At 48.3% G+C, this 16,768-nt stretch overlaps 1 protein-coding gene across 2 annotated transcripts in view; it reads right to left on the bottom strand.

Moving 5' to 3' along the window:
- Window positions 1-16,768, bottom strand: part of COBL (cordon-bleu WH2 repeat protein) — a 279,617-nt gene that overhangs the window by 124,997 nt on the left and 137,852 nt on the right. The gene's annotated exons all lie outside the window — the stretch shown is intronic.

Raw genomic sequence — 16,768 nt, 5'->3', positions numbered from 1 at the left:
CTCCTTGAAACGTCAGCCTATCATCAGAACAAGGTCTTAGGCGCTGAAAAGTGGAAGGAAGGGTCAAGAAGCACATTGCTGTGGACAAGAAGACGGTCTTTAGGGGTGCCAAGGACACTGACTGCACCTCTGGCCACTCGGTGACCTCTCTCAAGGCTACCTGTTCCGGGCACTTTGGGGACGGACATACACAACTTAGGATCACCTGCCCAGGCCGGGATGGGGGAGGCTGGCTTTGGCCTCCCATGAATCTGCTAGAGATAGCACAGTCTCTCTCCTTCCTGGTGCTCAGGTGGGGCCACAAGAGCTTATTAAAGGTGTAGCTGCCAAGTAGGCACCTGCAAACCCTTTGAGGTGCGTATGAACCCTCTGATCCCGCTGCAGTGCCCCAGCGTCGCTTGCTCTATAAAATCCGCAGCCTGATGTCTGGACTTTGCAGAGAGTAACTGCAGGGCTCCTGGATCACTCTCCACCCGATCCCCCATCAGTAAGTTGCCCTGAATAAAGTTCTATGTAAACTGCATGGAGTCGCCTGCTCTGTTTCCCTGTCTCGAAGGGCCTTCTCTGTTTGGCGGTTACTTTACTGTCCCCCCCGACCCCACTTTCTAACACGGTCTGCCATCTTGAGAAGTAGCCTACTTGCTGCCAAGAATGGGCTTGGGTTTCTTTGAACCTTCAAAAGTTACGAACAAATGGATATATGATATAAATGGCGGCCGTGAAGACCAGTGACCGTGGATGCAATACCATGTGCTCAGTATCTAATATGCCAAAAATAAATGCAAGCCAACACTCGAATGAGCTGTTTCCACAGAGCAATTTCTCCTACTGGGCGTGGGGTTTGGGGCGCTGGCAGGCTAAAGGGCACATCAGTTTTCAGTCTTCCCCCTGCCCCAGGGTCTGCTCAATTGAATCATGTAAGTGTTAGTGCAGAAAGAGGGTTTAGAGAACCAACACTCCAATTTCAAATTAAAAACAAAATGGTGGGGCGTTTGGGTGGCTCAGTCAGTTGACTGTCTCTCGATCTCGGCTCAGGTCTTGATCTCAGGGGCGTGAGTTCAAGCCCTGCACTGGGCTCCATGCTGGGCATGGAACCTACTTAAAAAAAGAGAGAGAGAGAGAGAGAGAAGAGAAAAGAAAAAAACAAAGCAAAACAAAATGGAAGCCACACTCTGCCTAGGAGCCTCTTCTCCCCTGTCCTGACCAGTATACCTCCCCAGCACCCGGTGCCCAGGGCGTATTCCACCCCGAGGCTGGTGCAGCCAGGAAGTCAGCCCACGTATGGCGGAGATATGCCATCCAGGTTCGACTCCTGCCTTTGCCCTTTACAAGCCACATGAACTTGGACACACTCCTTGATTCTTCTCTGCCTCCACTTATCTCCTGTAAAATGGGTGAATACCTGTACCTACCTCACAAAGTGATCACATGGGTTACTACACATGAAAGAACTTTAGGAGGTTCTTAGCACAAAGTGAACATCCAGTACGTGCTCGCTATTATGGTTATTATACATTTATTTATTGTCTCCCCGGTTACCATGTGGGACCCATGGGGATAGCGATTACTTCCCATTTCTGCAGCTCCTAACAATTCCCGGCGCGTCAAAGGCCCCAGAGCCAACATTTGCAGGAATTAATGACTGGGGGGATGAGAGCCTCTGGACAACTCCGCTCTCATGTTTGACAAAAGGAGCTTGCGGGGAAGCTTTCGTATGAACAATGGGCTCTCTGTATTTAAAATAAATACGTAGCGGGGCATCTGGCTGGCTCAGTCGGTGGAGCATGCGACCCTTGATCTCAAGGTCGTGAGTTCAAGCCCCACGCTGGGCATAGAGCTTACTTAAAAAATAAAAATGAAAAAAAATACATAAAGGAAACCCATCCCATTCAGCAGCAGCCCAGTATTACCTGCGCTCAGCCTCCAATCCTATTCTGTTCTGCCAAGTGTACTATCATTCAGTTCCCTGAGAGCATTTTGAGACTCAGATTTTCTTGTCCATAAATATTAAAGGCAAAGCAAACACCAATCTCTGGAGGTTGCTTTGAATGCCAGTTCATGCTTTGTCGTGGGATGCCGAGCACCAGAGGAATCCAGTGCCTTGTTCATCAAGTGCAGCATTCCATAGGAATCAGGTGGGGGATCTACAGGAAACAGCTCAACAGCCAGATAATCTGTTGATGCCTATTTTGGCTCCCATGGCAAAATGTAAAGAAAAAGTATAAATGTTTCTCCCAGCCCTTGCATCTGCAGACATCGGACTCCTTACCAAGCAAATAAGCCAATGCAGAACGAACTCTGAAATGCCGTCCCCTGCCTTACATCTACCTCACAGCAACCGTGAGGCCCCAAGGAGACAGAACTTGCATCTACTTAACAATACAAGGTGCGCATGATAAAATGATGTCAATGAAGCAAAGCAGAGGAGGGTCTTGAAGTCTGGAGCTGTGGCGGTGTTTCAGGGGATGGCTGGCTGGCTGGCTCGGACACCCCCAGGGCACGCGTTCTGGAGGTTTCTTGAAGCTTGTGAAATACGATGGAGAACTAGACACCAGGCCTGCATGGTTATCTCTGAAGGAGGCATGGCCCTGTTTGGCATCCCGCAAACACGACATTCTGGACGATGCATTTCACAACCTTGCTTCTAACTGCTCTGTTCACTCCGCCCTGTCTAGACTCAGAACTTCAATTCCTCTTGTCCTCAGTCCTCACCACAACTATGTGTGCCTGACTGATCACTCAACACTGCTATGAATTCACCTCTGTCCTCTCAATGCCCTGAGCGTTTTGTGGAAGCTCTGTGCAGAATACTCCCTAAAAGTACTTTACACGTCAGCCATTGTGTATTGATTTCAGGCTTTAATCCTATAATCCTGTTGCCATTAAGAGCGTTCTGACATCTTGGTGAGGCATGGAATACCGTTCTCCTGATAGAGCGCCCCCCACACATACACAAAGATCCCCATCTTTATAATAGGGAAATTCCATTGACTTCAAATTGTCGTCAATACCTAGCATATTTCTGTCACATTAGGGGTGGTTTCCTTCTTCTCTGATACGTATTTTTGGGAAGAATGGCCTCCTGAGGGCCAAGTAAGATGGTCTCAGAGAAAGCCAGAAGCCCAGAGCACACCCCATCCCAGGCCCCCCGTAAGCTGTGGTGTCTGTTACCCCAGACAGCGGGCTTCTCACGATCCATTATCTGTGTCGCTGGAACACCACTAAATTTTGACACAACAGGTTTATTTAGTCCAAATCTGCTCTATCTGGGCCGCACAGATCTCTCCTAACACCCCACCGTTCCCACTCACAGGCAGGCAAATCTCAGGGTCCACTAGACGGGGGTCCAACAGCATTGCTTAAGAATTCTACTATTCACTTGTGCTTCCCAACCTTCAACCATGGGCAGCCAAAATATTCAAAACATTTTGGCTGCCCAGAGGATATCTGTGGTTCAATGTTTTTTTTTTTTTTCCTTTTTACCTTTTGACTCCCTTCATCCATTTCTCCACCCTCCCCACCCTCCACCTCTGGCAACCACAAGCTTTTTTTTTTTTTTTTTTTTTTTTTTTTTTAGATTCCACGTATAAGAGAGATCATGCAGTATTTGTCTTTCTCTGACTTATTTCACTTAGCATAATGCCCTCAAGATCCATCCATTTTGTCACAAGTGGCAAGATTTCATTCTTTTTTATGGCTGAATAATATTCTACCATGCATATGTAAAATATATATATGTGTGTGTGTGTGTGTGTATACACTTCTTATATCTTCTCCCATTCAGTAGATTACCTTTCATTTTGTTGAGGATTCCTTTGTTGTGAAGAAGCATTCCAGTATGATGTAGTCCCACTTGTTTATTTTTGCTTTTGGTGTCAGATTCGAAAAATCATCACCAAGACCGACGTCAAGGAGCTTACTGCTGTGGTACTTCTAGGAATTTTATGGTTTCAGGTCTTACATTCAAGTCTTTAATCCATTTTGAGTTAATTTTTGTGTAATGGTGTAAGATAGTGTTGCAGTTTTCCCAACACCATTTATCGAAGAGACCATCTTTTCCCCACGGTACATCCCTGGCTCCCCTGTCATAAATTAATTGACCACGCATGCATGGGTTTATTTCTGGGCTCCTTATTCTGTGTCATGGGTCTATGTATCTGTTTTTATGCCAATATTATACTGTACTAATTACTATGACTTTGTAATACAGTTTGAAATCAAAGACCGTGGTACCTCCAGCTTTGTTCTTCTTTCTCAAGGTTGCTCTGGGTGTTCAGGGTCTTTTCTGGTTCTCTACAAATTTTATGATTATTTGCTCTATTTCTTTGAAAAATGTGATTAGAATCTTGATAGAGGTTGCATTGAATCTGTAGATTGCTTTGAGTAGTATGGACATTTTAACAATATTGATTCTTGAAATCCATCAGCATGGAATATCTTTCCCTTTATTTGTGTCTTCTTCAACTTCTTTTATTAATGTCTTATAACTTTCAGCATGTAGGTCTATCATCTCCTTAGTTAAAGGTATTCCTCACTTTTTTTTTTTTGATGCAATTGTAAATGGGATTGTTTTCTTAATTTCTCTTCTTGATAGGTTTTTTTTTTTAAAGATTTTATTTATTTATTTGAGAGAAAGAATGAGACAGAAAGAGAGCACATGAGAGGGGGGAGGGTCAGAGGGAAAAGCAGACTCCCTGCTGAGCAGGGAGCCCGATGCGGGACCCGATCCCAGGACTCCAGGATCACGACCTGAGCCGAAGGCAGTCGCTTAACCAACTGAGCCACCCAGGCACCCCCTTGATAGGTTTTTATTAGTGTTTAGAAATGCTACCAATTTCTGGGATGCCTGGGTGGCTCAGTTGGTTAAGCGACTGCCTTTGGCTCAGGTCATGATCCTGGAGTTCTGGGATCGAGTCTCGCATCGGGCTCCCTGCTGAGCAGGGAGTCTGCTTCTCCCTCTGACCCTCCCTCTCTCATGTGCGTTCTCTCTCTCACTCATTCTCTCTCAAATAAATAAAATCTTAAAAAAAGAAAAGAAATGCTACCAATTTCTATATATTAATTTCATATGCTGCAACCTTACTGAATTCATTAGTCCTTACAGTTTTCTGATGGCATCTTTAGGGTTTTCTATGTATGTCATGTCATCTGCAAATAGTGACAGTTTTACTTCTTCCTTTCCAATTTGGATGCTTTTTCTTTCTCTTTCTTGCTAAACTGCAATGGCCAGGACTTCCAGTACTGTGTTGAATAAAAGTGGAGAGGGGACATCCTTGTCTTGTTCCTGACCTTAGAGGAAAGAATTTCAGCTTTTCACCATTGAGTATGATGAGCACATATGCAAAAATCCTCAACAAAACATTAGCAAACTGAATTCAACAATACATTAACAGGATCACACACCAAGACCAGGTGGGATGTATTCCAGGGATGCAAGAATGGTTCGACATGGGCAAATCAGTCAATGTGATACTACCAGATCAACAAGATGAAGGATATAAGTCATATGATCATCTCAGTAGATCCAGAAAAGGCATCTGATAAAAGTCAACTTCGATTTATGATAAAAACTCTCAGCGAAGTGCGTACAAAGGAAACATACCTCAACATAATCAAAGCCATAGATGACAAGCCCACAGATATGTGTGCGCTAACTCTTACCTTCCTTACCTTCCTTCTTTCCCCACATCTGAAATTTGTAGAATATAGAAAACAATCCACAGAATAATTTGGGAGGAAAACAATTGAGTCGGACGTCCTTTAAAATACTGACTCATCAATTTTAAATAAAATGGAAAACCAGGATAATCTATACAGCTCAGAGTTAGTACAGCCTGGCTTGTGTCTTATTCCAATTTGAGGGTTTTTCTCCTGCTACAAAATAGCAAAGTTCCTTAAGGGACAAAACATGGCTTTCCTGCAAGAGGGATTTGGTTTCCTGTTCTGGTCCAAATGGGTCAATAACTTTTTTTTTTTTTAATAACAAGTCCTTTTTTTGTAGGGGAATGAGTCATGCCCTTCCCTAATGGTTGGCCCTGAAATCCATATTTTGGCTATTACAAACTTATTTTCCAGGGAGTTTTTCTCCTGTGAGTTCAGCCCAATAAAGTATTAAGGGAAAAGCCATGGATAATGGAGAGAAAAAGGAACAAAGTGAACACACCCTTCATACCCACACTTCATGGGATTTCATATTGTGGGGTGTAAGCTCCACCAGACAGGCTCCTATCAGCTGGAGGGAAGTCAGATTGGAGACAAGGCTAAATTCCGTGTATCCACAACACCACTGATACTCACTTCTTACACTCCGTGTAAGATGATCCTATCTCACACACACATCTGGGAGGAGAAGACTAAGAAGAGAAGGAAACTCGTAATTTCAGGATCTGAGTGTCCATTCAAAACGAGACCAATGCTGGGACACCTGATTTTTGCCATAGATCTCTAATTTTAAAGTAAGAATAATATTGTTTCTGTTTGCAACGTACTCCTCATCTCAGCACATTCTCCTTGCATTTGATCGTCATTGTGTCCCCGGGGTGCCACACTGGCTGGGACGGCAGTATCTGCACACATTCTAATCAGCCCCCAGAGCTTCTCCCGGGGGAGACACACCGACACCCCCACCTCCATGGGCTCACTGGGGACCTCCAGTCCCAGAGCAGCCCTGAGCTTCCAGGTGGCTGACGGATGCCCTTGACGTGGCCTCCAGAATGAGCTCTGCCCCTAAGCCATCAGGATGTTAATTAATGTGGGCACCAGGCTCTGGGTAGGGACAGCACCAGAAAGCAGAGGGCATCCCTAGCTGTCCCAGCCTGGGGCTCCATGTAATCTTGATGAAGGCTCTGGGAGCGCTGGGCTTCCCTACAATCACTGTGGGAACGAGTAAGTCCATAGCACTCACTCATTCACTTATGACTGACCAGAAGTCAGTACTATGCAAGAAACCGAGCATGTACAAGGTAAGCACTGTTCTTTTCAAGTAAGCCCTGACTGTCATGGTTTGTTTTCCTTTGCCTACATTCCTACATGCATCTTCACAAAGCATATTTACAAACACAGCATGGCGCACGCCTAAGGAGGGAATCGTCTGTCCATGTGAATTGGACGCAGTGAACTCTGGCCAGAATGTGCTTCTAGGCAAGAGAGACAAATGGGGCAACCTGTCATTGGCATCTTTCTGTTTAAGATAAATTGGTTGGGGCACCTGGGTGGCTCAGTCAGTTAAGCATCTACCTTCAACTCAGGTCATGATCCCAGGGTCCTGGGATTGAGCCCTGTGTGGGGCTCCCTGCTTCTCCCTCCACCTCTGCCCCACCCCCCCGCTGCTCGTGCTCTCAAATACATAAAATATTTTTTAAAAAAGATAAATTGGTTCAAAAAAGTAAGGATGGATAGTCATTTTTGTTCCCATTTCTCAAAACTGCCCATTCTGGCAAATATGACTATATCTTGTGAGAACAATTGTGTAATCATATCTATTGAAAGTCAAAAGTCGGAGTAGATCTTTTGACGTGGCTAGTGAGGAATTCAGATATGGCTGTTGCTCAAAGATTACGGAAAGCACTTTGGTTACAGTGGGTGTAGTTAAAATAGCCGTTGGCAATCCTATGAGCCTCCTGCTCTTCTAAGTTAGATCAGACACTTTTAGGATGGCGCCATCTTGGAGTTTTGATGGTGAGGAGAGCCAAAGCCCAAGGAGACACCAGAACTACTCAGGACAGCCCAGCTGCCTGGTGATGGAATTAAATCAGTTCCAGGAGCCCGGCTGCATCCTCCTCTCCTTACACCATGCTGTCCTCTTTTCAAAGGCTTTAATATCACTTTCCTCTGTTCTTAATGCTGTGTCCAAGAATCAAGTGGGAGAGAAGATGCAGTCAGACCTGCTATCCCCATCATCTTTCCTTCCAATCCTGGGTTTGGCAGAATCCAGGGCAGGACCACGTGCTACAAACCAGATGGGGCAGACACTGCTGTCCTGCCCACACTCAGGGGACCAGCGTGGCAGAGCATCCCAGACATGTTCTGGCGAGGGAGGAGAGAATATTTTCATTCCCATTCCAGCATGGTCCTGGGCAATGGGTGGGACAAAACTCTCTTCCTGGGAGGGTGTTCTCCATCTGCTTTCTCTTATCTTCGGGGCACGGCCATCCTGACAGATGTGCCCTTAGCTGAACCCTTCAGCCAAAGGAAAGGGTGTGCTGGCTTCTGGCGCATGGGACTCTCAAGTCAGTTCGGCGTAAATGCACAGCAGGAGGGATAAAGCATGCCAACAACGTGTGAACTGATCCCCGCAAAGGGCAGGGGGTCGGAACTTAAGAATCCAGGTTCTATTATGTGAGATGATGAGAAATGATCATTCTCTTGGCCACGGTCCTCTGTGGGAATGCCTGAGGGATGGCATTTCTTTAGAGGAAAAGCTGCAGAAGCTGTTTGGTTGGGATCGATATTTCCGCCAGCAAAACACTGGGCCACATAAGCTCTCCGATGGTGATAAGCATCAGAGCAATTCTGGGACATTTCTCTACTGGCAGGATCTCTTCTTAGAAGGAGCAAACCAAGAGCACCCCACTGGAATATCTGATTTTCTCTTAACGACACTCATTGAAGACACTGGGAGTCAGCTGCGATCCTCTCAGTCTTTTGCTGCAGGACTGTCTCAAGAGCGAGACTCACAGACATGTGAATGCACGGAGCGTGTTGATTACTTCCAATAGGCAACTTTAATGACAATTCCCGAAAGCCAGAACCTTCTGAAAAGCTTGTGAACAAAAAGGAAACGAGCCCCTGTGTAGATGAAGATAATAATATGGGCTGCTCATGCTCAGGAAGGCTGTGATGCTGGTGGAGAGTGTGCCGTGAGGCCCAGGGGGCTTGGGAGACGAGCTTCAAGCCCAGTGGGCCCCTCGTGAGGGCGTAGACACAATCCAGGTACAGAGGCTTGGCGGGATGTGGGGGAGGAAAGTCAAAAAGTAAGCCATACGGACAGTGTAGCTGGGAGGCCAGGGCCAGGGGACTGGCTGCATGTGGGGTTCACCAGGAGGAATCTGGGGAGGATTCCTGGGAGGACTGCAGCAGAGAACCGTGGGCAAAAGACACAAACCCACACGATGTGTGTGTGTGAGATGCCTGCTGGGGTGTGATGTGAGATTCCAGCTCAGGAAACTCAAGTATCATTTTGGGGGGAAATGTTCTCATTCATATAAATAATAAAACCCCAGGAACAAAGGAAGCAAAGGTTTTCCCTTTCAAATGTGCATGCAAATCTCTTATCATCTTCACGGTGGCACGTTCCAAATGCTGGCTTGGAAGTGTGGTGTGCTATGGCTCATCAGGAGTAAGATCTCACGTGTGGTGCTCTTGCGAGAAATGCGTTCCCCAAACCCAATGAGGACTCTCGTATGGAGTGGCTCGTGAGCATATGATTCATACCATGAGCTGCATGAAGAAAGGGAACGAGAACTCTGGATGCACATCTGTGTGAGCTGATCGAAGGGCATACTGAAAAGATACCACCCCGTGATGCAGAAACAAAAGCAAGGTGAGAACAAATTTCTTTGCACGACATCTGACTGTTTCTAACATGTGTATCACATCAGGGAGGCTCCTCTGTAACTCTAAGTAACTGAGTCACGAGGTGGAGGAAATCAAGGTGAGGAGATTTCTCTTCTGGTGAATGAATCTTCAAGCAAAGTGGGACGATGTCTTTAAGAAGCAGGAAGCAAGCTGTGATTCCACCGTGGCTTTCTGGGTTGAGCTGACCGGCCCTCCAAAGCATTGTTCAAAACCCTCATTCCTCATCTGCACGTTCATCATCACTGCTGTCTTCATGGATCACGTTGTAGAAAAGAGCGGCCACAAAATTCAATGTCCAAGGGGCACCCGGGTGGCTCTTGATTTCAGCTCAGGGTCATGAGATCAAGCTCTGAGTGGGGCTCTGCACTGGGAGTGGGTCTGCTTGAAATTCGCTCTCTCCCTCTCCCTCTGCCCCTCCCCCCTTGTGTGCATGTACTCTCTCTCTCTCTAAAAAAAAAAAAAAAAATTCATTATCCAAAATAGGTTTATCATAAGGGGCGCCTGGGTGGCTCAGTCGATGAAGTGTCTGCTTTCGGCTCAGGTCATGACCCCAGCGTCCTGGGATTGAGTCCCGCATCAGCTTCTCCCTCTCCCTCTGCTGCTCCCCCTACTTGTGCTCTCTCTCTCTCTCTCAAATAAATAAGTAAATAAAAATAAAAAAAAAAAAGCGAAATAGGGTTATCATCCAAATGGTCTAGGGAAAATGCCACACTGCAAAGAACACAGGACAACCGCATTTGGAGGACCGTCCTGGACAGAGAAGTGCGGTCTCGCTCCCTGGAAGGGAATTGGAGCGGACACCTGTCAAGGGCAGAGGGATAAAGGGCTGACCCGGGGAAGGAGGCCATCTAAACTCCAGGTGTCGCCAATAACAACGAACACGGGGAAGCATTCATTTTCTGAATATCGACCCAGTAGATCCTTGTAACAACTCTCAGAGGTAGGTAATCGTAGGATTCCCATTCTGCAGGTCAAAAACTGGGGTGCTGCACAAGTGGCTTGCCCAGGGCCACACCCCAGCATGTGCCAGAGCCAAACAGGCTGCTGGCAATGGGAAAGAGGCTCTCAAACTTGGTTGCACCCCAGAACCCCCACCCCCTGGAGCTCCAAGAGATGGGGAAGCCCAGGCTGCACCCCAGATGAACGTCAGCAGAGACTCTGGGATGGGACCAGGCATCTGTTGTTTTTCTTTTTTAAAAGATTATGCCAGAATACACCCAACCTAGAATTTACCATTTTAATCATGTCCGAGTGTACCATTCAGCAGCCTTGTCTACTCAAATGTGGTCCAGCCATCACCACATGCACGTAGTTCTGGAACTCTCCACCACCCCAAAAGGAAACATTGCACACATCCTGGAGCCACCTCCCATTTTCTTCTCTCCCCGCCCCCCGCCCCCCCTGCACCGCCAGCCCCGACGAACCACGACCATGCTTTTTTCTGATGCATGGACTGGTTACTGGTTACTTCATATAAATGAAACCAGACAACAGGTGGCTTCCGTGTCTGGCTTCTTTCCCTTAGCAGGCTTTCAAGGTTCATCCACACTATGGTGTATGTCAGAACTGTAGTCTCGCTATGGCTGAATAATACTCCTTTGTCTGGACAGTCCACATTCTGTTTACCCATTCATCTGGTGATGGACATTTAGATTGTTTTCGACCTTTAGCTTTGGTGAATAGAGATGCTGTGAACATCTGAGTACAGAGGTTGCTTGAGAGCCTGCTTTCAGTCCTCATGGGCATCTAGGAGTGGGACTCTGGGTCACAGGGTAATATTCGATATTGAACTGACTGGGGAACCGCCAAACTCTTTCCCACGGCAGGCATGACACTTTGCTTTTCCACCAGCAAGGACGAGGTTTCCAATGCTTCCACATCCCTGCCAACACTTGCCATTTTCCTCTTTAAAAAAATTTTTTTTAATCTATTTATTTAAGAAAGCACGTGTGCCCACAAGAGTGGGGCAGAGAGGGGCAGAGGGAGAATCTCAAGCAGACTCTGCTGAGCATGGACCCCGGCATGGGGCTCAATCTCATGACCCTGAGATCATGACCTGAGCCCAAATCAAGAGTTGGACGCTTAATCAAATGAGCCACCCAGATGCCCCATCCTCTTCTTTTTTGTTTTTTAATTATAGCCATCTTAGTGGGTGTGAAGTGTTATCTCATTGTGGCTTGGATTTGCGTTTCTCCAGTTAATCATGATGTTGAGCATCCTTTCGTGTGCTTCCTGGCAACCAGGCATCTGCTTTTGGTGGTTGAGATTTAAGAGCCACAGGTCAAGGATCAAGGTTAAGAACCACTGCTCCTGTCTTCTCCCCCAACCATCACACCACACTGCCTGGCTTACAGGTGTCTGGCTGTTCTTCTCTCTCGGGATAGAGCCTCAGAGCATCAGCCGCCAGCATTTTGGGGGCCCCGGCCTCTGCGGGGGGCTGGTGTTTGCATGCATGACAACCCTCCACAAGCAGAGTCTGCCCGAGAGCTGCAATCCCGCCCTGGGGACATCCCCTTGGGAAAGCACATCACAAAGCAAATGGCGATGTTTTTTCAGGGCATACCTTAAGTGGCTTTCATGCGTTTGAAGTAAATCATTCATAAACTTTGGTATTTTACTATTCACAAGTTACCAGTGACCCCACCCCTGACCCCTCTCTTTCTCTCAGAGGTTCTGATGCCCCAAAGGACACTCAGCTGATGCACTGCATGTTGTCATGGCGACCGGGAGGGGACCTCAGAGTACACACATCTTCAGGTCGCTCTTAGAGTTTGCCTGCAAAGTCCTCAGCAGGTTTCCGGAGGTTCTCCTTTGTGATCTTGTGCACCTGACCTTTAGGGCTAAGATTCTGCAGTTCTTCTGAAGTGCACGCTGTATTCCTCCATGAAGACATTAACTTTGGTTGCAGATAAAGAGAGAGGCAGGAGGAAGGTGGCTTCCGGGGAGCTGCAAGTCCCATAGCAAGGCGGGGGGTGGGTGGCCAGCCCAGGGTCCCAGGGAAGCTGGGGAGTCAGAAGACAGGCCCAGAAAGAAGGTGCAGATGTTCCCATCTGAAGGCAGATAACACAGAGGGGGCATCACAGGCGATCGTGGTATCCCTCACAACCTTCCCGCTTCAGCGGGAACCAGCCAGGAGGAAAACCGAAGTGCCACGACGGTTACCAGCGGGATTGCTATAACACATCAGGAAACTGGAGAGAGACAGGTCTGTTGATAGGACTGTGATCCTGGGAGGGGGGTGATGCTCTCATCTTTCTGCAGGGAATCTGGGCAGCCAGTGGGTCCCAGCTCGGGGTTACAGGTGGATGGGCAAGGCTTCGGCGGGCAGACTCCTGCTCTCACTAACCGGGTCACAGGTGGGAGGACAGGTGGCAGTGTGAGGCCACCTCCCCAGGTGGAGGGGACAGAGGGTCAGTTTTCTCTCTTCTTCCCTCCCTGGTCTTTCTCTCTGATCTCAGGCTCCACTCTGGGGCCCTTGACCACGTCTCTCTTTGCTGCATTCTAAGGTCACCTGCACTAGCCCCACGCAGAAGTATGGCTGCTCTTCGGTCCCTCCCTCTTGCCAGCTGGGGTCCCCTCCTGACCGGCCCACTGGAGCCCCTTTTCCCTTCATCTTCTCCCTCAGGAGCAGCTGCTTCTCAAAGATGGCCCAGAGGTTCTTCCTAGCATGTGAGGTCTCCTTTTGGCCTTTCTCCTTTCTGGGTAACATTAATGCCTTCTGGCTTCCCACAGCTCATTCCCGAATCTCCCCAGCTCCCTCCCCGGGAAGCTGGCTAACCTTCCTACCCTGGGGCCCTCAGGGCTTCTGGCCTGCATCTGTCTGAGATCTGCTCCCCCAGCAGCCCTTCCGAAACAGGCCTGCAAGAGGCCATCGAGGGCGTGAGCCTTCCAGAATGTCAGCGAAGGGTGCGTGTGTGGATGACTCAGGTGCACCCCCGTCCTGGGTCCTGCAGAGAATCACTGTCCCAGCCAGCCTCTGTGGAACAATGTCCCCCTAATTATGCAGAGTGTGTGTGTGTGTGTGTGTGTGAATATGCATACACACACACACACGTACAGTAACTCATTTCTGCCACAAACAATCTCCCAGCATTCCCATTTTATCCCAGAAACTTCAGGCCCTGTTTCGGGATCACTGTGCCATGCCCCTGAGACAAACCTCACCTTCCTTCCTGGGTTGGGGTTGGCTGTCAGGCCCTGCATAGGGTCTCCTGGCCTGGACAGAAGGTCCACCTGCTGGTTTACTGAACAGGCACCCCACTAGCTCCCCGCATCCCTCTCCCTCTATCCGAGTCCGAGGGCAGCTCATCGTCCACAAAATAGCTCTTCCAACAGGCTTGGCTGCCTCTTGGCTGGTTTCTCCTCCACTCTTATCTGTAAGTCAGTGTGAAACACCAGTGTCAGTTGCCTCTCTTACAAATTCCAGAAAGGTCACAAGTACCCGAGCTCTGAGGCCCATGGTGCTGGATCGTTTCCCCCCAGAACACCACTCACCGGGTGATTGCCCTGGAACCTTCTGCACCTGAGGGTCCTAGGCAGGTGTGTCCAGGTTCCTGGTTTCTGCCCAAGTCACACTTGCTTCTGGAGTCACTCACGCACGTGTCTGTGTGTGCGTGTGTGTGCGTGTGTGTGTTCCACACCGGGAGCCAACACCGTCCCTGCTCTGGCCACAGCTCTCTCTCTCACTTTATGAGCAACGTTCAAGCTGGCTGCCCCATTTCCTGAAGCGAGCATAGAAAGCGATTCTTCTCATTTTTTGGGTGTTTGGGGGATTTGCTGTCTCACAGATTTGAGTTACTGCCAAATGCATTTCACTTATTTTTCCAGAACGTCTGGGAGATGGACACAAACGTCGTCACTTACTTCAGACCATTCTCACATTTTTTTCTCCTTCCATTAAAAACTGTGGCAGGTGACATTCTCTAGGGCATTTGTGTGCATGCTGGTGTGTATGCACGCACACACACAGAACAGAGTACTTATCGCTTCCATAGACCCTTAGACACGGGAGGCAGAGAGGGGGACCCCAAAGGTGTTGAGGTGCAGAGAATGGCCATGCCCTGGCTCCATGGTCACTGAAGTGGCCTGTGCACCCTGGTGGTGGTTCAGCAGAGTAGCCCGACCCTGCTCACCCACCAACAGGAAAGGCACACAGCCTGGGCGCATCCCACACTAAGATCAGCATCGGTGTGGACCCCAGAAACCGCCTCGCCTCAGCGTTCCAGGAAGGACCTCAATACACAGAGCTGCCACGGATCATTAAAATTACATTGAAATGGGCACATTACTCTTCTTCTATTTTGAGTGCCCTGGACTTAAATGTTATGATCTCCCGGAGAACCTGCAGGGAGCAGGTGATTCTCAATCCTCCAGGAGAAAGCAGAAGCTCTATCCTGGCCCTGGGACGCCCCCAGCAGATGTGCCCAGGGGGCCTCACCACCTGCCCATGGCCTGTCCGTGGCCATCCGTGGCCCGTCCCTGGCCGATCCTTCCTCCAGGCGTCCAGGTACTTTAATGATCTGTGTTTAAAAGAGCCACTTCTGGCTTATATGTCCCATGATCTCAGGACAAGCCACGCCCTTAATTAAAGGTCATGATTTGTACAGGTCCACTTGGACAAACCTGCCCTCACCCTTGCCGCGTGATTCACCTCGGATCTGGTGGGGGTAGGCGCAGGGGCTGGTGGGGGTCTTCTAGACCTTTCTATGTCTCAGGCCTGAAGTGGGAATGCTCCGGCCGTTCCAGCCCAGACATTCTCGGGGTCACATCCTCCCTCCCTGCTGGGGCCTCAAGGATCTTCAGAGAGAGGCAACCAGTGACCCCCACCAGCACCGCAGACCCTCCTCTATGGTTACGGCATGTTTCCCGAGGGCTGAGGACCACCTGCCCTAGCCTGCTGGGGGTCATCACTGTTTTGTGCTTGAGTTTCCCCCAGATTCCAGTTTTGTCGTCCTTGGTGGGTCCTGACCACCACGGGGGACTATAAGGTTCCTATGGGACATGTCATGTCTCCAGGAAGAAGCCCATGGTGCAAAGGATGCCTTTTACCTGCACGGCATTTGCTTGTCAAACTTGTCAAACCCACCTCCCCTCTGGTCTATGAGAGGAATCAAGAACTTCTGATCGAGGGGCACCTTGGGGGCTCAGCTGGTTAAGCATCTGCCCTCAGCTCAGGTCATTGATCCCGGGGTCCTGGGATCGAGCCCCGCATCCATCAGGCTCCCTGCTCGGTGGGGAGTCTGCTTCTCCCTCTGCCCCTTCCCCTCCATCCCTTTGCTCATGCTCTCCCTCAAATAAACAAATTCTTTAAAATAAAATAAAATAGAATAAAGTAAAATAAAAAAAATAAAGGAGTAACAAACTATGCAGAAATCAATTTTCACTGGCTGCACTCCTGAACATGGCATGCATGCATTTGATGGGTACATATAAGCCCCTCCTCCTCGTTCCAAGCTCTGCACTAGTCACTAGCCATACAACCATGAAAATAAAATAAAATAATAATAATAATAATAATAATAATAATAATAATAATAATAATAGGGGCACCTTGGTGGCTCAGTCAGTTAAGCATCTGACTCTTGATTTCGGTTCAGGTCATGATCTCAGGGTCCTAGGATCAGGCCCCGTGTCAGGCTCAGCCCTTAGTTCGAGTCTGCTTAAGATTCTCTCTCTCTCCCACCCTCTGCTCCTCCCCCCACTTGCACATTCTCTCTCTAAAATAAATAAATCTTAAAAAAAAAAAAAAGAAAAATAAGAGCTTTACTCAGAAATACAGAGACTACACAGCTCATACATACGCTTGACTTCCCTCAGATTCTGACCCCCTTCCCCATGCGTTAAGACCAACTCACGAGCTGGGGACCTGTGGGGGGGCATGTGAATAGAGCAGCATCCGAATCAGTAAAGTGTTGACTCAATGGAACCTAAATAGAGGCATGACATCTGCTTGGGAATACTCAAGTCCCACGCCACAAGTTGTTTGGAATCTGCTCTATGTCCCATTGTGATGATTTACACAGAGGAGGGCCTTTGTCATCAGGAGCCAAAAGGTGAACGTTCACTTTGGCCAAACTCTACTCAACCACACAGGACTCACAGCCCACCAAGACAGAGCAGTCTAGGAAATTCAAGTGCAAAGGAAAAATCAAACTCTTCCTTTCTGTAAATCATTGTATTTTCAAAGGAATAA

This window comes from Mirounga angustirostris, unplaced genomic scaffold, assembly GCF_029215605.1.
Source record: "Mirounga angustirostris isolate CCGP_5_RB_7025 unplaced genomic scaffold, mMirAng1.0.hap1 SCAF_12, whole genome shotgun sequence".
Classification (NCBI taxonomy): Eukaryota; Metazoa; Chordata; class Mammalia; order Carnivora; family Phocidae; genus Mirounga; species Mirounga angustirostris.
This window is presented reverse-complemented; position numbering and strand designations above follow the sequence as displayed.